The sequence below is a fragment of the Rana temporaria genome, chromosome 4 (genome assembly GCF_905171775.1).
Source record: "Rana temporaria chromosome 4, aRanTem1.1, whole genome shotgun sequence".
NCBI classification, from domain to species: domain Eukaryota; kingdom Metazoa; phylum Chordata; class Amphibia; order Anura; family Ranidae; genus Rana; species Rana temporaria.
Window position 1 is genome coordinate 25,501,171 of NC_053492.1, and position 18,907 is coordinate 25,520,077.

The following is an 18,907-nucleotide window of genomic DNA, read 5'->3' on the forward strand; positions in this document are numbered from 1 at the left end:
GCGTAAGCCGGCGTATGTGGAAGTGGGCGTGAGCCATGCAAATGAGGCGTGACCCCATGCAAATGATGGGCCAAGCGCCAGACAGATACGTATAACGAACGGCGCATGCGCAGTCCCGTAGACGCATCCCAGTGTGCATGCTCAGAATCACGTCGGAACTACTCCCTAAGATACGCCGGATCACTGCCTTTGTGTTCCCTTTAGATGGATGCTGCTGAGTTACACCTCCTTTATGGGGCATAACTTTGCGCCGGACGTATGACTTTACACGCACTGCGTCGGACTGACGTACGTTCGTGAATCGGCGTATCTGCCTCATTTACATATGTGAATAGAAAATCCATGGGAGCGCCAAGTACGACCAGCGTAAATATGCGCCTACTACGGCGGCGTAGGCAAGTTACGTTGGTCGGATGAAGCCTATTTTCAGGGGTATCTTAGTTTCTGAGTCAGGCGCACAGATACGACGGCGCATATTTGCACTTATGCGGCGTATCTCGAGATACGTCGGCGCAAGTGCTTTGTGAATCCGGGCCTTACTGTTCAATTATGCATATGTAGACCAACAAAAGTAGGCAAGTGCAGCCATCTAGTGGAAATTATAGAGTATGCATCAGGGTTGCCAACCGTCAGTAAATTTGCAAACAGTTTGTAAAATCTGTAATTTTTGCATCTGTCCATAAATGTCCATTATGGACATACAGACTACAAGTTCATAATAGACATTTATGGACAGATGCAAAAATTACGGATTTTACAAAATGTTTGTAAATTTACTGAAAGGTTGCAACCCTGGAATGCATCAACCAGGTTTTGAAATACTATAGTAAAACAACCAGTGGCTGCTGGTGATATACAGTATATAGTGGTTAGGTTGTTGGACTATTTTGATGGTTTCAAACCCTACTCCTGGTATTTCAATATGCTTTACCGTCTTTTATTGAAATCCAACCCTCCATGAGTGTCTCATTTGTCAATAATACCTTGTTGCCGTGCATGAAAAAAATACCAGGTGTGGCAAACCTAGGGCACCAGGATGGCCGAGTGGTTAAGGCGTTGGACTTAAGATCCAATGGATGTATATCCTCGTGGGTTCAAACCCCACTCCTGGTATGCATGAAAAGTAACTTCTTTACTGTTGTTTATGGCAATCCAACCCTACAAGAGTGGCTCACTAGTCAATAATACCAGATTGCCTAGCATGAAAGGAAACATCAAAGCATAAGGCATCAGAATGCCCAAGTGGTTAGGTTTTTGGACTATCCTGATGGATTCAAACCCTACTCCTGGTATTTTAATATGCTTTACTGTCTTTTATTGAAATCCAACCCTCCATGAGTGTCTCATTTGTCAATAATACCTTGTTGCCTTGCATGAAAAAAATACCAGGTGTGACAAACCTCGGGGCACCAGGATGGCCTAGTGGTTAAGGCGTTGGACTTAAGATCCAATGGATGTATATCCTCGTGGGTTCAAGCCCCACTCCTGGTATGCATGAAAAGTAACTTCTTTACTGTTGATTATGGCAATCCAACCCTACAAGAGTGGCTCACTAGTCAATAATACCAGATTGCCTAGCATGAAAGGAAACATCAAAGCATAAGGCATCAGAATGCCCAAGTGGTTAGGTTTTTGGACTATCCTGATGGATTCAAACCCTACTCCTGGTATTTCAATATGCTTTACTGTCTTTTATTGAAATCCAACCCTCCATGAGTGTCTCATTTGTCAATAATACCTTGTTGCCTTGCATGAAAAAAATACCAGGTGTGGCAAACCTAGGGCACCAGGATGGCCGAGTGGTTAAGGCGTTGGACTTAAGGGAACATTTGTTCCCTATGTATGGGAAATCTTTTTAATGGATTTTTAATTGAATTTTTAAATAAACCAATATCAAGCAGGCTATACCATGGAAATTTTTCCTTTTTTCATATGACATCTGCTGACCACCGTTGCTACAAATCTCTGTGAGTGCTGTCATCCCTGACCCATACGAGGAGCTACGACGCTGTGGACCCTGACGTTTGATTCGTGAAGGATATCGATCCATCTCCACTGCCTGAGGGACGTTTGTATCCCAACACGCCTGTTTAGACCCTTCCTGAGAAGGTCGGGTCACAGGCTTTCCGGTAAGCCTCCATTTCTCTTTACATTGGATTGTCTGTGGATTGCTTCCTCCTATTTCCATCTGCGGTCTTTTGGTGGATCTTCTGCTCTTTTACCATCTTCACCTGAGGGGACTACAAAACCCCTCCCCCGCGTTTTTTTTCTTTTGTGGACTCTATTTAATTTTACTCATCTTCACCTGAGGGGACTACAAAACCCCTCCTTCACTTTTTTTCCTTTGTGGACTCTATTTAATTTTACTCACCTTTATTCAACTTTATTTATACTTTCCATGAAACATGGACTTATACTGAAACACTGTGTATCATTATCACTGTGATTATTTATGTGGCATAATTTACACTGATTTGTTGGAACACTGAGATAGGTTCTCTGGCTTCACTGCAGAAATACATTTGTTTTAGGCATCACAGGTTTAGTTATCATGTTTATTTTTTGCAACAGTCCTGTTTACTTCAGAGGATAATTGCCATATTAGATTGAGTTATTTTTATATTTCACTTATATAATTTTTCATTCATGGTTTATTTATTTATTTAAATATTCTATTGACACACTTTTCACACTTGATGTTATATTTTGTCTAGCGCTGCACTGTCTTTTTCCATACGTTTTTTTTTTGTTTTTGTATCTAAACATTTGTGTTCAGCTGCAGGACGTCCCTCCCGGGACCCACCCTTAATTGCTTTATTATTGCTTTCACCTAGCGCAGATTCCCCTATCCCATTTCCCTTCCTTATACCAATAATACCTTGTTGCCTTGCATGAAAAAAATACCAGGTGTGGCAAGCCTAGGTCACCAGGATGGCCGAGTGGTTAAGGCGTTGGACTTAAGATCCAATGGATGTATATCCTCGTGGGTTCAAACCCCACTCCTGGTATGCATGAAAAGTAACTTTTTTACTGTTGTTTAAGGCAATCCAACCCTACAAGAGTGGCTCACTAGTCAATAATACCAGATTGCCTAGCATGAAAGGAAACATCAAAGCATAAGGCATCAGAATGCCCAAGTGGTTAGGTTTTTGGACAATCCTGATGGATTCAAACCCTACTCCTGGTATTTCAATATGCTTTACTGTCTTTTATTGAAATCCAACCCTCCATGAGTGTCTCATTTGTCAATAATACCTTGTTGCCTTGCATGAAAAAAATACCAGGTGTGGCAAACCTAGGGCACCAGGATGGCCGAGTGGTTAAGGCGTTGGACTTAAGATCCAATGGATGTATATCCTCGTGGGTTCAAACCCCACTCCTGGTATGCATGAAAAGTAACTTCTTTACTGTTGTTTATGGCAATCCAACCCTACAAGAGTTGCTCACTAGTCAATAATACCAGATTGCCTAGCATGAAAGGAAACATCAAAGCATGAAAGGAAACATCAAAGCATAAGGCATCAGAATGCCCAAGTGGTTTGGTTTATGGACTATCCTGATGGATTCAAACCCTACTCCTGGTATTTCAATATGCTTGACTGTCTTTTATTGAAATCCAACCCTCCATGAGTGTCTCATTTGTCAATAATACCTTGTTGCCTTGCATGAAAAAAATACCAGGTGGGGCAAGCCTAGGGCACCAGGATGGCCGAGTGGTTAAGGCGTTGGACTTAAGATCCAATGGATGTATATCCTCGTGGGTTCAAACCCCACTCCTGGTATGCATGAAAAGTAACTTCTTTACTGTTGTTTATGGCAATCCAACCCTACAAGAGTGGCTCACTAGTCAATAATACCAGATTGCCTAGCATGAAAGGAAACATCAAAGCATAAGGCATCAGAATGCCCAAGTGGTTATGTTTTTGGACTATCCTGATGGATTCAAACCCTACTCCTGGTATTTCAATATGCTTTACTGTCTTTTATTGAAATCCAACCCTCCATGAGTGTCTCATTTGTCAATAATACCTTGTTGCCTTGCATGAAAAAAATACCAGGTGTGGCAAACCTAAGGCACCAGGATGGCCGAGTGGTTAAGGCGTTGGACTTAAGATCCAATGGATGTATATCCTCGTGGGTTCAAACCCCACTCCTGGTATGCATGAAAAGTAACTTTTTTACTGTTGTTTAAGGCAATCCAACCCTACAAGAGTGGCTCACTAGTCAATAATACCAGATTGCCTAGCATGAAAGGAAACATCAAAGCATGAAAGGAAACATCAAAGCATAAGGCATCAGAATGCCCAAGTGGTTTGGTTTATGGACTATCCTGATGGATTCAAACCCTACTCCTGGTATTTCAATATGCTTGACTGTCTTTTATTGAAATCCAACCCTCCATGAGTGTCTCATTTGTCAATAATACCTTGTTGCCTTGCATGAAAAAAATACCAGGTGTGGCAGCCCTAGATCACCAGGATGGCCGAGTGGTTAAGGCGTTGGACTTAAGATCCAATGGATGTATATCCTCGTGCGTTCAAACCCCACTCCTGGTATGCATGAAAAGTAACTTTTTTACTGTTGTTTAAGGCAATCCAACCCTACAAGAGTGGCTCACTAGACAATAATACCAGAATGCCTAGCACGAAAGGAAACATCAAAGCATAAGGCATCAGAATGCCCAAGTGGTTAGGTTTTTGGACTATCCTGATGGATTCAAACCCTACTCCTGGTATTTCAATATGCTTTACTGTCTTTTATTGAAATCCAACCCTCCATGAGTGTCTCATTTGTCAATAATACCTTGTTGCCTTGCATGAAAAAAATACCAGGTGGGGCAAGCCTAGGGCACCAGGATGGCCGAGTGGTTAAGGCGTTGGACTTAAGATCCAATGGATGTATATCCTCGTGGGTTCAAACCCCACTCCTGGTATGCATGAAAAGTAACTTCTTTACTGTTGTTTATGGCAATCCAACCCTACAAGAATGGCTCACTAGTCAATAATACCAGATTGCCTAGCATGAAAGGAAACATCAAAGCATAAGGCATCAGAATGCCCAAGTGGTTATGTTTTTGGACTATCCTGATGGATTCAAACCCTACTCCTGGTATTTCAATATGCTTTACTGTCTTTTATTGAAATCCAACCCTCCATGAGTGTCTCATTTGTCAATAATACCTTGTTGCCTTGCATGAAAAAAATACCAGGTGTGGCAAACCTAGGGCACCAGGATGGCCGAGTGGTTAAGGCGTTGGACTTAAGATCCAATGGATGTATATCCTCGTGGGTTCAAACCCCACTCCTGGTATGCATGAAAAGTAACTTCTTTACTGTTGTTTATGGCAATCCAACCCTACAAGAGTGGCTCACTAGTCAATATGGATGGATTCAAACCCTACTCCTGGTATTTTAATATGCTTTACTGTCTTTTATTGAAACCCTCCATGAGTGTCTTATTTGTCAATAATACCTTGTTGCCTTGCATGAAAAAAATACCAGGTGTGGCAAACCTAGGGCACCAGGATGGCCGAGTGGTTAAGGCGTTGGACTTAAGATCCAATGGATGTATATCCTCGTGGGTTCAAACCCCACTCCTGGTATGCATGAAAAGTAAGTTTTTTACTGTTGATTATGGCAATCCAACCCTACAAGAGTGGCTTACTAGACAATAATACCAGAATGCCTAGCACGAAAGGAAACATCAAAGCATAAGGCATCAGAATGCCCAAGTGGTTAGGTTTTTGGACTATCCTGATGGATTCAAACCCTACTCCTGGTATTTCAATATGCTTGACTGTCTTTTATTGAAATCCAACCCTCCATGAGTGTCTCATTTGTCAATAATACCTTGTTGCCTTACATGAAAAAAATACCAGGTGTGGCAAACCTAGGGTACCAGGATGGCCGAGTGGTTAAGGCGTTGGACTTAAGATCCAATGGATGTATATCCTCGTGGGTTCAAACCCCACTCCTGGTATGCATGAAAAGTAACTTCTTTACTGTTGTTTATGGCAATCCAACCCTACAAGAGTTGCTCACTAGTCAATAATACCAGATTGCCTAGCATGAAAGGAAACATCAAAGCATAAGGCATCAGAATGCCCAAGTGGTTAGGTTGTTGGACTATCCTGATGGATTCAAACCCTACTCCTGGTATTTTAATATGCTTTACTGTCTTTTATTGAAACCCTCCATGAGTGTCTCATTTGTCAATAATACCTTGTTGCCTTGCATGAAAAAAATACCAGGTGTGACAAACCTAGGGCACCAGGATGGCCGAATGGTTAAGGCGTTGGACTTAAGATCCAATGGATGTATATCCTCGTGGGTTCAAACCCCACTCCTGGTATGCATGAAAAGTAACTTTTTTACTGTTGATGATGGCAATCCAACCCTACAAGAGTGGCTCACTAGTCAATAATACCAGATTGCCTAGCATGAAAGGAAACATCAAAGCATAAGGCATCAGAATGCCCAAGTGGTTATGTTTTTGGACTATCCTGATGGATTCAAACCCTACTCCTGGTATTTCAATATGCTTTACTGTCTTTTATTGAAATCCAACCCTCCATGAGTGTCTCATTTGTCAATAATACCTTGTTGCCTTGCATGAAAAAAATACCAGGTGTGGCAAACCTAGGGCACCAGGATGGCCGAGTGGTTAAGGCGTTGGACTTAAGATCCAATGGATGTATATCTTCGTGGGTTCAAACCCCACTCCTGGTATGCATGAAAAGTAACTTCTTTACTGTTGTTTATGGTAATCCAACCCTACAAGAGTGGCTCTCTAGTCAATAATACCAGATTGCCTAGCATGAAAGGAAACATCAAAGCATAAAGCCCAAGTGGTTAGGTTGTTGCACTATTTTGATGGTTTCAAACCCTACTCCTGGTATTTCAATATGCTTTACTGTCTTTTATTGAAATCCAACCCTCCATGAGTGTCTCATTTGTCAATAATACCTTGTTGCCTTGCATGAAAAAAATACCGGGTGTGGCAAACTTAGGGCACCAGGATGGCCGAGTGGTTAAGGCGTTGGACTTAAGATCCAATGGATGTATATCCTCGTGGGTTCAAACCCCACTCGTGGTATACATGAAAAGTAACTTCTTTACTGTTGTTTATGGCAATCCAACCCTACAAGAGTGGCTCTCTAGTCAATAATACCAGATTGCCTAGCATGAAAGGAAACATCAAAGCATAAGGCATCAGAATGCCCAAGTGGATAGGTTGTTGGACTATCCTGATGGATTCAAATCCTACTCCTGGTATTTTAATATGCTTTACTGTCTTTTATTGAAATCCAACCCTCCGTGAGTGTCTCATTTGTCAAAAATACCTTGTAGCCTTGCATGAAAAAAATACCAGGTGTGGCAAACCTAAGGCACCAGGATGGCCGATTGGTTAAGGCGTTGGACTTAAGATCCAATGGATGTATTTCCTCGTGGGTCCAAACCCCACTCCTGGTATGCATGAAAAGTAACTTCTTTACTGTTGTTTATGGCAATCCAACCCTACAAGAGTGGCTCTCTAGTCAATAATACCAGATTGCCTAGCATGAAAGGAAACATCAAAGCATAAAGCCCAAGTGGTTAGGTTGTTGCACTATGTTGATGGTTTCAAACCCTACTCCTGGTATTTCAATATGCTTTACTGTCTTTTATTGAAATCCAACCCTCCATGAGTGTCTCATTTGTCAATAATACCTTGTTGCCTTGCATGAAAAAAATACCAGGTGTGGCCAACCTTGGGAACCAGGATGGCCGAGTGGTTAAGGCGTTGGACTTAAGATCCAATGGATGTATATCTTCGTGGGTTCAAACCCCCACTCCTGTTATGCATGAAAAGTAACTTCTTTACTGTTGTTTATGGCAATCCAACCCTACAAGAGTGCCTCACTAGTCAATAATACCAGATTTTGATGGTTTCAAACCCTACTCCTGGTATTTCAATATGCTTTACCGTCTTTTATTGAAATCCAACCCTCCATGAGTGTCTCATTTGTCAATAATACCTTGTTGCCTTGCATGAAAAAAACACCAGGTGTGGCAAACCTTGGGCACCAGGATGGCCGAGTGGTTAATTTGTCAATTTGTCAATAATACCTTGTTGCTTTGCATGAAAAAAATACCAGGTGTGGCAAACCTAGGGCACCAGGATGGCCGAGTGGTTAAGGCGTTGGACTTAAGATCCAATGGATGTATATCCTCGTGGGTACAAACCCCACTGCATGAAAAGTAACTTCTTTACTGTTGTTTATGGCAATCCAACCCTACAAGAGTGGCTCACTAGTCAATAATACCAGATTGCCTAGCATGAAAGGAAACATCAAAGCATAAGGCATCAAAATGCCCAAGTGGTTAGGTTGTTGGACTATTTTGATGGTTTCAAACCCTACTCCTGGTATTTCAATATGCTTTACCGTCTTTTATTGAAATCCAACCCTCCATGAGTGTCTCATTTGTCAATAATACCTTGTTGCCTTGCATGAAAAAAATACCAGGTGTGGCAAACCTTGGGCACGAGGATTGCCGAGTGGTTAAGGCGTTGGACTTAAGATCCAATGGATGTATATCCTCGTGGGTTCAAACCCCACTCCTGGTATGCATGAAAAGTAACTTCTTTACTGTTGTTTATGGCAATCCAACCCTACAAGAGTGGCTCACTAGTCAATAATACCAGATTGCCTAGCATGAAAGGAAACATCAAAGCATAAGGCATCAGAATGCCCAAGTGGTTAGGTTGTTGGACTATCCTGATGGATTCAAACCCTACTCCTGGTATTTCAATATGCTTTACTGTCTTTTATTGAAATCCAACCCTCCATGAGTGTCTCATTTGTCAATAATACCTTGTTGCCTTGCATGAAAAAAATACCAGGTGTGGCAAACTTTGGGCACCAGGATGGCCGAGTGGTTAATTTGTCAATTTGTCAATAATACCTTGTTGCCTTGCATGAAAAAAATACCAGGTGTGGCAAACCTAGGGCACCAGGATGGCCGAGTGGTTAAGGCGTTGGACTTAAGATCCAATGGATGTATATCCTCGTGGGTTCAAACCCCACTGCATGAAAAGTAACTTCTTTACTATTGTTTATGGCAATCCAACCCTACAAGAGTGGCTCACTAGTCAATAATACCAGATTGCCTCGCATGAAAGGAAACATCAAAGCATAAGGCATCAGAATGCCCAAGTGGTTAGGTTGTTGGACTAGTTTGATGGTTTCAAACCCTACTCCTGGTATTTCAATATGCTTTACCGTCTTTTATTGAAATCCAACCCTCCATGAGTGTCTCATTTGTCAATAATACCTTGTTGCCTTGCATGAAAAAAACACCAGGTGTGGCAAACCTTGGGCACCAGGATGGCCGAGTGGTTAAGGCGTTGGACTTAAGATCCAATGGATGTATATCCTCGTGGGTTCAAACCCCACTCCTGGTATACATGAAAAGTAACTTCTTTACTGTTGTTTATGGCAATCCAACCCTACAAGAGTGGCTCACTAGTCAATAATACCAGATTGCCTAGCATGAAAGGAAACATCAAAGCATAAGGCCCAAGTGGTTAGGTTGTTGGACTATTTTGATGGTTTCAAACCCTACTCCTGGTATTTCAATATGCTTTACCGTCTTTTATTGAAATCCAACCCTCCATGAGTGTCTCATTTTTCAATAATACCTTGTTGCCTTGCATGAAAAAAATACCAGGTGTGGCAAACCTAGGGCACCCGGATGGCCGAGTGGTTAAGGCGTTGGACTTAAGATCCAATGGATGTATATCCTCGTGGGTTCAAACCCCACTCCTGGTATGCATGAAAAGTAACTTCTTTACTGTTGTTTATGGCAATCCAACCCTACAAGAGTGCCTCACTAGTCAATAATACCAGATTTTGATGGTTTCAAACCCTACTCCTGGTATTTCAATATGCTTTACCGTCTTTTATTGAAATCCAACCCTCCATGAGTGTCTCATTTGTCAATAATACCTTGTTGCCTTGCATGAAAAAAACACCAGGTGTGGCAAACCTTGGGCACCAGGATGGCCGAGTGGTTAATTTGTCAATTTGTCAATAATACCTTGTTGCCTTGCATGAAAAAAATACCAGGTGTGGCAAACCTTGGGCACCAGGATGGCCGAGTGGTTAAGGCGTTGGACTTAAGATCCAATGGATGTATATCCTCGTGGGTTCAAACCCCACTCCTGGTATGCATGAAAAGTAACTTCTTTACTGTTGTTTATGGCAATCCAACCCTACAAGAGTGGCTCACTAGTCAATAATACTAGATTGCCTAGCATGAAAGGAAACATCAAAGCAGAAGGCATCAGAATGCCCAAGTGGTTAGGTTGTTGGACTATCCTGATGGATTCAAACCCTACTCCTGGTATTTCAATATGCTTTACTGTCTTTTATTGAAATCCAACCCTCAATGAGTGTCTCATTTGTCAATAATACCTTGTTGCCTTGCATGAAAAAAATACCAGGTGTGGCCAACCTTGGGAACCAGGATGGCCGAGTGGTTAAGGCGTTGGACTTAAGATCCAATGGATGTATATCCTCGTGGGTTCAAACCCCACTGCATGAAAAGTAACTTCTTTACTGTTGTTTATGGCAATCCAACCCTACAAGAGTGGCTCACTAGTCAATAAAACCAGATTGCCTAGCATGAAAGGAAACATCAAAGCATAAGGCATCAAAATGCCCAAGTGGTTAGGTTGTTGGACTATTTTGATGGTTTCAAACCCTACTCCTGGTATTTCAATATGCTTTACCGTCTTTTATTGAAATCCAACCCTCCATGAGTGTCTCATTTGTCAATAATACCTTGTTGCCTTGCATGAAAAAAACACCAGGTGTGGCAAACCTTGTGCACCAGGATGGCCGAGTGGTTAAGGCGTTGGACTTAAGATCCAATGGATGTATATCCTCGTGGGTTCAAACCCCACTCCTGTTATACATGAAAAGTAACTTCTTTACTGTTGTTTATGGCAATCCAACCCTACAAGAGTGGCTCACTAGTCAATAATACCAGATTGCCTAGCATGAAAGGAAACATCAAAGCATAAGGCATCAGAATCCCCAAGTGGTTAGGTTGTTGGACTATCCTGATGGATTCAAACCCTACTCCTGGTATTTTAATATGCTTTACTGCCTTTTATTGAAATCCAACCCTCCGTGAGTGTCTCATTTGTCAATAATACCTTGTTGCCTTGCGTGAAAAAAATACCAGGTGTGGCAAACCTAGGGCACCAGGATGGCCGAGTGGTTAAGGCGTTGGACTTAAGATCCAATGGATGTATATCCTCGTGGGTTCAAACCCCACTCCTGGTATGCATGAAAAGTAACTTCTTTACTGTTGTTTATGGCAATCCAACCCTACAAGAGTGGCTCACTAGTCAATAATACCAGATTGCCTAGCATGAATGGAAACATCAAAGCATAAGGCCCAAGTGGTAAGGTTGTTGGACTATTTTGATGGTTTCAAACCCTACTCCTGGTATTTCAATATGCTTTACCGTCTTTTATTGAAATCCAACCCTCCATGAGTGTCTCATTTGTCAATAATACCTTGTTGCCTTGCATGAAAAAAACACCAGGTGTGGCAAACCTTGGGCACCAGGATGGCCGAGTGGTTAAGGCGTTGGACTTAAGATCCAATGGATGTATATCCTCGTGGGTTCAAACCCCACTCCTGGTATGCATGAAAAGTAACTTCTTTACTGTTGTTTATGGCAATCCAACCCTACAAGAGTGGCTCACTAGTCAATAATACCAGATTGCCTAGCATGAAAGGAAACATCAAAGCATAAGGCCCAAGTGGTTAGGTTGTTGGACTATTTTGATGGTTTCAAACCCTACTCCTGGTATTTCAATATGCTTTACTGTCTTTTATTGAAATCCAACCCTCCATGAGTGTCTCATTTGTCAATAATACCTTGTTGCCTTGCATGAAAAAAATACCAGGTGTGGCAAACCTTGGGCACCAGGATGGCTGAGTGGTTAAGGCGTTGGACTTAAGATCCAATGGATGGCAATCCAACCCTACAAGAGTGGCTCACTAGTCAATTAATACCAGATTGCCTAGCATGAAAGGAAACATCAAAGCATAAGGCATCAGAATGCCCAAGTGGTTAGGTTGTTGGACTATTTTGATGGTTTCAAACCCTACTCCTGGTATTTCAATATGCTTTACCGTTTTTTATTGAAATCCAACCCTCCATGAGTGTCTCATTTGTCAATAATACCTTGTTGCCTTGCATGAAAAAAACACCAGGTGTGGCAAATCTTGGGTACCAGGATGGCCGAGTGGTTAAGGCGTTGGACTTAAGATCCAATGGATGTATATCCTCGTGGGTTCAAACCCCACTCCTGGTATACATGAAAAGTAACTTCTTTACTGTTGTTTATGGCAATCCAACCCTACAAGAGTGGCTCACTAGTCAATAATACCAGATTGCCTCGCATGAAAGGAAACATCAAAGCATAAGGCATCAGAATGCCCAAGTGGTTAGGTTGTTGGACTATTTTGATGGTTTCAAACCCTACTCCTGGTATTTCAATATGCTTTACCGTCTTTTATTGAAATCCAACCCTCCATGAGTGTCTCATTTGTCAATAATACCTTGTTGCCTTGCATGAAAAAAACACCAGGTGTGGCAAACCTTGGGCACCAGGATGGCCGAGTGGTTAAGGCGTTGGACTTAAGATCCAATGGATGTATATCCTCGTGGGTTCAAACCCCACTCCTGGTATACATGAAAAGTAACTTCTTTACTGTTGTTTATGGCAATCCAACCCTACAAGAGTGGCTCACTAGTCAATAATACCAGATTGCCTAGCATCAAAAATAATACCAGATTTTGATGGTTTCAAACCCTACTCCTGGTATTTCAATATGCTTTACCGTCTTTTATTGAAATCCAACCCTCCATGAGTGTCTCATTTTTCAATAATACCTTGTTGCCTTGCATGAAAAAAATACCAGGTGTGGCAAACCTAGGGCACCCGGATGGCCGAGTGGTTAAGGCGTTGGACTTAAGATCCAATGGATGTATATCCTCGTGGGTTCAAACCCCACTCCTGGTATGCATGAAAAGTAACTTCTTTACTGTTGTTTATGGCAATCCAACCCTACAAGAGTGCCTCACTAGTCAATAATACCAGATTTTGATGGTTTCAAACCCTACTCCTGGTATTTCAATATGCTTTACCGTCTTTTATTGAAATCCAACCCTCCATGAGTGTCTCATTTGTCAATAATACCTTGTTGCCTTGCATGAAAAAAACACCAGGTGTGGCAAACCTTGGGCACCAGGATGGCCGAGTGGTTAATTTGTCAATTTGTCAATAATACCTTGTTGCCTTGCATGAAAAAAATACCAGGTGTGGCAAACCTTGGGCACCAGGATGGCCGAGTGGTTAAGGCGTTGGACTTAAGATCCAATGGATGTTTATCCTCGTGGGTTCAAACCCCACTCCTGGTATGCATGAAAAGTAACTTCTTTACTGTTGTTTATGGCAATCCAACCCTACAAGAGTGGCTCACTAGTCAATAATACTAGATTGCCTAGCATGAAAGGAAACATCAAAGCAGAAGGCATCAGAATGCCCAAGTGGTTAGGTTGTTGGACTATCCTGATGGATTCAAACCCTACTCCTGGTATTTCAATATGCTTTACTGTCTTTTATTGAAATCCAACCCTCAATGAGTGTCTCATTTGTCAATAATACCTTGTTGCCTTGCATGAAAAAAATACCAGGTGTGGCCAACCTTGGGAACCAGGATGGCCGAGTGGTTAAGGCGTTGGACTTAAGATCCAATGGATGTATATCCTCGTGGGTTCAAACCCCACTGCATGAAAAGTAACTTCTTTACTGTTGTTTATGGCAATCCAACCCTACAAGAGTGGCTCACTAGTCAATAAAACCAGATTGCCTAGCATGAAAGGAAACATCAAAGCATAAGGCATCAAAATGCCCAAGTGGTTAGGTTGTTGGACTATTTTGATGGTTTCAAACCCTACTCCTGGTATTTCAATATGCTTTACCGTCTTTTATTGAAATCCAACCCTCCATGAGTGTCTCATTTGTCAATAATACCTTGTTGCCTTGCATGAAAAAAACACCAGGTGTGGCAAACCTTGTGCACCAGGATGGCCGAGTGGTTAAGGCGTTGGACTTAAGATCCAATGGATGTATATCCTCGTGGGTTCAAACCCCACTCCTGTTATACATGAAAAGTAACTTCTTTACTGTTGTTTATGGCAATCCAACCCTACAAGAGTGGCTCACTAGTCAATAATACCAGATTGCCTAGCATGAAAGGAAACATCAAAGCATAAGGCATCAGAATGCCCAAGTGGTTAGGTTGTTGGACTATCCTGATGGATTCAAACCCTACTCCTGGTATTTTAATATGCTTTACTGCCTTTTATTGAAATCCAACCCTCCGTGAGTGTCTCATTTGTCAATAATACCTTGTTGCCTTGCGTGAAAAAAATACCAGGTGTGGCAAACCTAGGGCACCAGGATGGCCGAGTGGTTAAGGCGTTGGACTTAAGATCCAATGGATGTATATCCTCGTGGGTTCAAACCCCACTCCTGGTATGCATGAAAAGTAACTTCTTTACTGTTGTTTATGGCAATCCAACCCTACAAGAGTGGCTCACTAGTCAATAATACCAGATTGCCTAGCATGAATGGAAACATCAAAGCATAAGGCCCAAGTGGTAAGGTTGTTGGACTATTTTGATGGTTTCAAACCCTACTCCTGGTATTTCAATATGCTTTACCGTCTTTTATTGAAATCCAACCCTCCATGAGTGTCTCATTTGTCAATAATACCTTGTTGCCTTGCATGAAAAAAACACCAGGTGTGGCAAACCTTGGGCACCAGGATGGCCGAGTGGTTAAGGCGTTGGACTTAAGATCCAATGGATGTATATCCTCGTGGGTTCAAACCCCACTCCTGGTATGCATGAAAAGTAACTTCTTTACTGTTGTTTATGGCAATCCAACCCTACAAGAGTGGCTCACTAGTCAATAATACCAGATTGCCTAGCATGAAAGGAAACATCAAAGCATAAGGCCCAAGTGGTTAGGTTGTTGGACTATTTTGATGGTTTCAAACCCTACTCCTGGTATTTCAATATGCTTTACTGTCTTTTATTGAAATCCAACCCTCCATGAGTGTCTCATTTGTCAATAATACCTTGTTGCCTTGCATGAAAAAAATACCAGGTGTGGCAAACCTTGGGCACCAGGATGGCTGAGTGGTTAAGGCGTTGGACTTAAGATCCAATGGATGTATATCCTCGTGGGTTCAAACCCCACTGCATGAAAAGTAACTTCTTTACTGTTGTTTATGGCAATCCAACCCTACAAGAGTGGCTCACTAGTCAATTAATACCAGATTGCCTAGCATGAAAGGAAACATCAAAGCATAAGGCATCAGAATGCCCAAGTGGTTAGGTTGTTGGACTATTTTGATGGTTTCAAACCCTACTCCTGGTATTTCAATATGCTTTACCGTTTTTTATTGAAATCCAACCCTCCATGAGTGTCTCATTTGTCAATAATACCTTGTTGCCTTGCATGAAAAAAACACCAGGTGTGGCAAATCTTGGGTACCAGGATGGCCGAGTGGTTAAGGCGTTGGACTTAAGATCCAATGGATGTATATCCTCGTGGGTTCAAACCCCACTCCTGGTATACATGAAAAGTAACTTCTTTACTGTTGTTTATGGCAATCCAACCCTACAAGAGTGGCTCACTAGTCAATAATACCAGATTGCCTCGCATGAAAGGAAACATCAAAGCATAAGGCATCAGAATGCCCAAGTGGTTAGGTTGTTGGACTATTTTGATGGTTTCAAACCCTACTCCTGGTATTTCAATATGCTTTACCGTCTTTTATTGAAATCCAACCCTCCATGAGTGTCTCATTTGTCAATAATACCTTGTTGCCTTGCATGAAAAAAACACCAGGTGTGGCAAACCTTGGGCACCAGGATGGCCGAGTGGTTAAGGCGTTGGACTTAAGATCCAATGGATGTATATCCTCGTGGGTTCAAATCCCACTCCTGGTATACATGAAAAGTAACTTCTTTACTGTTGTTTATGGCAATCCAACCCTACAAGAGTGGCTCACTAGTCAATAATACCAGATTGCCTAGCATCAAAAATAATACCAGATTTTGATGGTTTCAAACCCTACTCCTGGTATTTCAATATGCTTTACCGTCTTTTATTGAAATCCAACCCTCCATGAGTGTCTCATTTGTCAATAATACCTTGTTGCCTTGCATGAAAAAAACACCAGGTGTGGCAAACCTTGGGCACCAGGATGGCCGAGTGGTTAATTTGTCAATTTGTCAATAATACCTTGTTGCCTTGCATGAAAAAAATACCAGGTGTGGCAAACCTTGGGCACCAGGATGGCCGGGTGGTTAAGGCGTTGGACTTAAGATCCAATGGATGTATATCATCGTGGGTTCAAACCCCACTCCTGGTATGCATGAAAAGTAACTTCTTTACTGTTGTTTATGGCAATCCAACCCTACAAGAGTGGCTCACTAGTCAATAATACCAGATTGCCTAGCATGAAAGGAAACATCAAAGCATAAGGCCCAAGTGGTTAGGTTGTTGGACTATTTTGATGGTTTCAAACCCTACTCCTGGTATTTCAATATGCTTTACCGTCTTTTATTGAAATTCAACCCTCCATGAGTGTCTCATTTTTCAATAATACCTTGTTGCCTTGCATGAAAAAAATACCAGGTGTGGCAAACCTAGGGCACCAGGATGGCCGAGTGGTTAAGGCGTTGGACTTAAGATCCAATGGATGTATATCCTCGTGGGTTCAAACCCCACTCCTGGTATGCATGAAAAGTAACTTCTTTACTGTTGTTTATGGCAATCCAACCCTACAAGAGTGCCTCACTAGTCAATAATACCAGATTGCCTAGCATGAAAGGAAACATCAAGTTGCCTTGCATGAAAAAAATACCAGGTGTGGCAAACCTAGAGCACCAGGATGGCCGAGTGGTTAAGGCGTTGGACTTAAGATCCAATGGATGTATATCCTCGTGGGTTCAAACCCCACTCCTGGTATGCATGAAAAGTAACTTCTTTACTGTTGTTTATGGCAATCCAACCCTACAAGAGTGGCTCACTAGTCAATAATACCAGATTGCCTAGCATGAAATGAAACATCAAAGCATAAGGCATCAGAATGCCCAAGTGGTTAGGTTGTTGGACTATCCTGATGGATTCAAACCCTACTCCTGGTATTTTAATATGCTTTACTGCCTTTTATTGAAATCCAACCCTCCGTGAGTGTCTCATTTGTCAATAATACCTTGTTGCCTTGCATGAAAAAAATACCAGGTGTGGCAAACCTTGGGCACCAGGATGGCCGAGTGGTTAATTTGTCAATTTGTCAATAATACCTTGTTGCCTTGCATGAAAAAAATACCAGGTGTGCCAAACCTTGGGCACCAGGATGGCCGAGTGGTTAAGGCGTTGGACATAAGATCCAATGGATGTATATCCTCGTGGGTTCAAACCCCACTCCTGGTATACATGAAAAGTAACTTCTTTACTGTTGTTTATGGCAATCCAACCCTACAAGAGTGGCTCACTAGTCAATAATACCAGATTGCCTAGCATCAAAAATAATACCAGATTTTGATGGTTTCAAACCCTACTCCTGGTATTTCAATATGCTTTACCGTCTTTTATTGAAATCCAACCCTCCATGAGTGTCTCATTTGTCAATAATACCTTGTTGCCTTGCATGAAAAAAACACCAGGTGTGGCAAACCTTGGGCACCAGGATGGCCGAGTGGTTAATTTGTCAATTTGTCAATAATACCTTGTTGCCTTGCATGAAAAAAATACCAGGTGTGGCAAACCTTGGGCACCAGGATGGCCGGGTGGTTAAGGCGTTGGACTTAAGATCCAATGGATGTATATCCTCGTGGGTTCAAACCCCACTCCTGGTATGCATGAAAAGTAACTTCTTTACTGTTGTTTATGGCAATCCAACCCTACAAGAGTGGCTCACTAGTCAATAATACCAGATTGCCTAGCATGAAAGGAAACATCAAAGCATAAGGCCCAAGTGGTTAGGTTGTTGGACTATTTTGATGGTTTCAAACCCTACTCCTGGTATTTCAATATGCTTTACCGTCTTTTATTGAAATTCAACCCTCCATGAGTGTCTCATTTTTCAATAATACCTTGTTGCCTTGCATGAAAAAAATACCAGGTGTGGCAAACCTAGGGCACCAGGATGGCCGAGTGGTTAAGGCGTTGGACTTAAGATCCAATGGATGTATATCCTCGTGGGTTCAAACCCCACTCCTGGTATGCATGAAAAGTAACTTCTTTACTGTTGTTTATGGCAATCCAACCCTACAAGAGTGCCTCACTAGTCAATAATACCAGATTGCCTAGCATGAAAGGAAACATCAAGTTGCCTTGCATGAAAAAAATACCAGGTGTGGCAAACCTAGAGCACCAGGATGGCCGAGTGGTTAAGGCGTTGGACTTAAGATCCAATGGATGTATATCCTCGTGGGTTCAAACCCCACTCCTGGTATGCATGAAAAGTAACTTCTTTACTGTTGTTTATGGCAATCCAACCCTACAAGAGTGGCTCACTAGTCAATAATACCAGATTGCCTAGCATGAAATGAAACATCAAAGCATAAGGCATCAGAATGCCCAAGTGGTTAGGTTGTTGGACTATCCTGATGGATTCAAACCCTACTCCTGGTATTTCAATATGCTTTACTGCCTTTTATTGAAATCCAACCCTCCGTGAGTGTCTCATTTGTCAATAATACCTTGTTGCCTTGCATGAAAAAAATACCAGGTGTGGTAAACCTTGGGCACCAGTAT

General features: G+C 42.0%; 27 non-coding genes across 27 annotated transcripts; all 27 read left to right on the forward strand.

The window, feature by feature from the left end:
- Positions 1-1,030: 1,030 nt before the first annotated feature.
- Positions 1,031-1,113, forward strand: TRNAL-UAA. Its single transcript has one exon. It is a non-coding gene; the product is annotated as a tRNA-Leu (tRNA).
- A 295-nt stretch (positions 1,114-1,408) lies between these two features.
- On the forward strand, positions 1,409-1,491 carry TRNAL-UAA. The gene has a single exon. It is a non-coding gene; the product is annotated as a tRNA-Leu (tRNA).
- Positions 1,492-2,925: 1,434 nt separating this feature from the next.
- Positions 2,926-3,008, forward strand: TRNAL-UAA. The gene has a single exon. It is a non-coding gene; the product is annotated as a tRNA-Leu (tRNA).
- A 294-nt stretch (positions 3,009-3,302) lies between these two features.
- Positions 3,303-3,385, forward strand: TRNAL-UAA. Its single transcript has one exon. It is a non-coding gene; the product is annotated as a tRNA-Leu (tRNA).
- Positions 3,386-3,699: 314 nt separating this feature from the next.
- Positions 3,700-3,782, forward strand: TRNAL-UAA. Its single transcript has one exon. It is a non-coding gene; the product is annotated as a tRNA-Leu (tRNA).
- Positions 3,783-4,076: 294 nt separating this feature from the next.
- TRNAL-UAA lies at positions 4,077-4,159 on the forward strand. Its single transcript has one exon. It is a non-coding gene; the product is annotated as a tRNA-Leu (tRNA).
- A 691-nt stretch (positions 4,160-4,850) lies between these two features.
- Positions 4,851-4,933, forward strand: TRNAL-UAA. Its single transcript has one exon. It is a non-coding gene; the product is annotated as a tRNA-Leu (tRNA).
- A 294-nt stretch (positions 4,934-5,227) lies between these two features.
- On the forward strand, positions 5,228-5,310 carry TRNAL-UAA. The gene has a single exon. It is a non-coding gene; the product is annotated as a tRNA-Leu (tRNA).
- Positions 5,311-5,519: 209 nt separating this feature from the next.
- TRNAL-UAA lies at positions 5,520-5,602 on the forward strand. Its single transcript has one exon. It is a non-coding gene; the product is annotated as a tRNA-Leu (tRNA).
- Positions 5,603-5,896: 294 nt separating this feature from the next.
- Positions 5,897-5,979, forward strand: TRNAL-UAA. Its single transcript has one exon. It is a non-coding gene; the product is annotated as a tRNA-Leu (tRNA).
- Positions 5,980-6,268: 289 nt separating this feature from the next.
- TRNAL-UAA lies at positions 6,269-6,351 on the forward strand. Its single transcript has one exon. It is a non-coding gene; the product is annotated as a tRNA-Leu (tRNA).
- Positions 6,352-6,645: 294 nt separating this feature from the next.
- On the forward strand, positions 6,646-6,728 carry TRNAL-UAA. Its single transcript has one exon. It is a non-coding gene; the product is annotated as a tRNA-Leu (tRNA).
- A 2,633-nt stretch (positions 6,729-9,361) lies between these two features.
- TRNAL-UAA lies at positions 9,362-9,444 on the forward strand. The gene has a single exon. It is a non-coding gene; the product is annotated as a tRNA-Leu (tRNA).
- Positions 9,445-10,126: 682 nt separating this feature from the next.
- TRNAL-UAA lies at positions 10,127-10,209 on the forward strand. The gene has a single exon. It is a non-coding gene; the product is annotated as a tRNA-Leu (tRNA).
- A 1,040-nt stretch (positions 10,210-11,249) lies between these two features.
- On the forward strand, positions 11,250-11,332 carry TRNAL-UAA. The gene has a single exon. It is a non-coding gene; the product is annotated as a tRNA-Leu (tRNA).
- A 284-nt stretch (positions 11,333-11,616) lies between these two features.
- Positions 11,617-11,699, forward strand: TRNAL-UAA. The gene has a single exon. It is a non-coding gene; the product is annotated as a tRNA-Leu (tRNA).
- Positions 11,700-12,293: 594 nt separating this feature from the next.
- Positions 12,294-12,376, forward strand: TRNAL-UAA. Its single transcript has one exon. It is a non-coding gene; the product is annotated as a tRNA-Leu (tRNA).
- Positions 12,377-12,670: 294 nt separating this feature from the next.
- On the forward strand, positions 12,671-12,753 carry TRNAL-UAA. The gene has a single exon. It is a non-coding gene; the product is annotated as a tRNA-Leu (tRNA).
- A 649-nt stretch (positions 12,754-13,402) lies between these two features.
- TRNAL-UAA lies at positions 13,403-13,485 on the forward strand. Its single transcript has one exon. It is a non-coding gene; the product is annotated as a tRNA-Leu (tRNA).
- A 1,040-nt stretch (positions 13,486-14,525) lies between these two features.
- On the forward strand, positions 14,526-14,608 carry TRNAL-UAA. Its single transcript has one exon. It is a non-coding gene; the product is annotated as a tRNA-Leu (tRNA).
- Positions 14,609-14,892: 284 nt separating this feature from the next.
- On the forward strand, positions 14,893-14,975 carry TRNAL-UAA. Its single transcript has one exon. It is a non-coding gene; the product is annotated as a tRNA-Leu (tRNA).
- Positions 14,976-15,629: 654 nt separating this feature from the next.
- On the forward strand, positions 15,630-15,712 carry TRNAL-UAA. The gene has a single exon. It is a non-coding gene; the product is annotated as a tRNA-Leu (tRNA).
- Positions 15,713-16,006: 294 nt separating this feature from the next.
- Positions 16,007-16,089, forward strand: TRNAL-UAA. The gene has a single exon. It is a non-coding gene; the product is annotated as a tRNA-Leu (tRNA).
- A 709-nt stretch (positions 16,090-16,798) lies between these two features.
- On the forward strand, positions 16,799-16,881 carry TRNAL-UAA. The gene has a single exon. It is a non-coding gene; the product is annotated as a tRNA-Leu (tRNA).
- Positions 16,882-17,030: 149 nt separating this feature from the next.
- TRNAL-UAA lies at positions 17,031-17,113 on the forward strand. Its single transcript has one exon. It is a non-coding gene; the product is annotated as a tRNA-Leu (tRNA).
- A 1,177-nt stretch (positions 17,114-18,290) lies between these two features.
- TRNAL-UAA lies at positions 18,291-18,373 on the forward strand. The gene has a single exon. It is a non-coding gene; the product is annotated as a tRNA-Leu (tRNA).
- Positions 18,374-18,522: 149 nt separating this feature from the next.
- On the forward strand, positions 18,523-18,605 carry TRNAL-UAA. The gene has a single exon. It is a non-coding gene; the product is annotated as a tRNA-Leu (tRNA).
- The last annotated feature ends 302 nt before the right edge of the window (positions 18,606-18,907 follow it).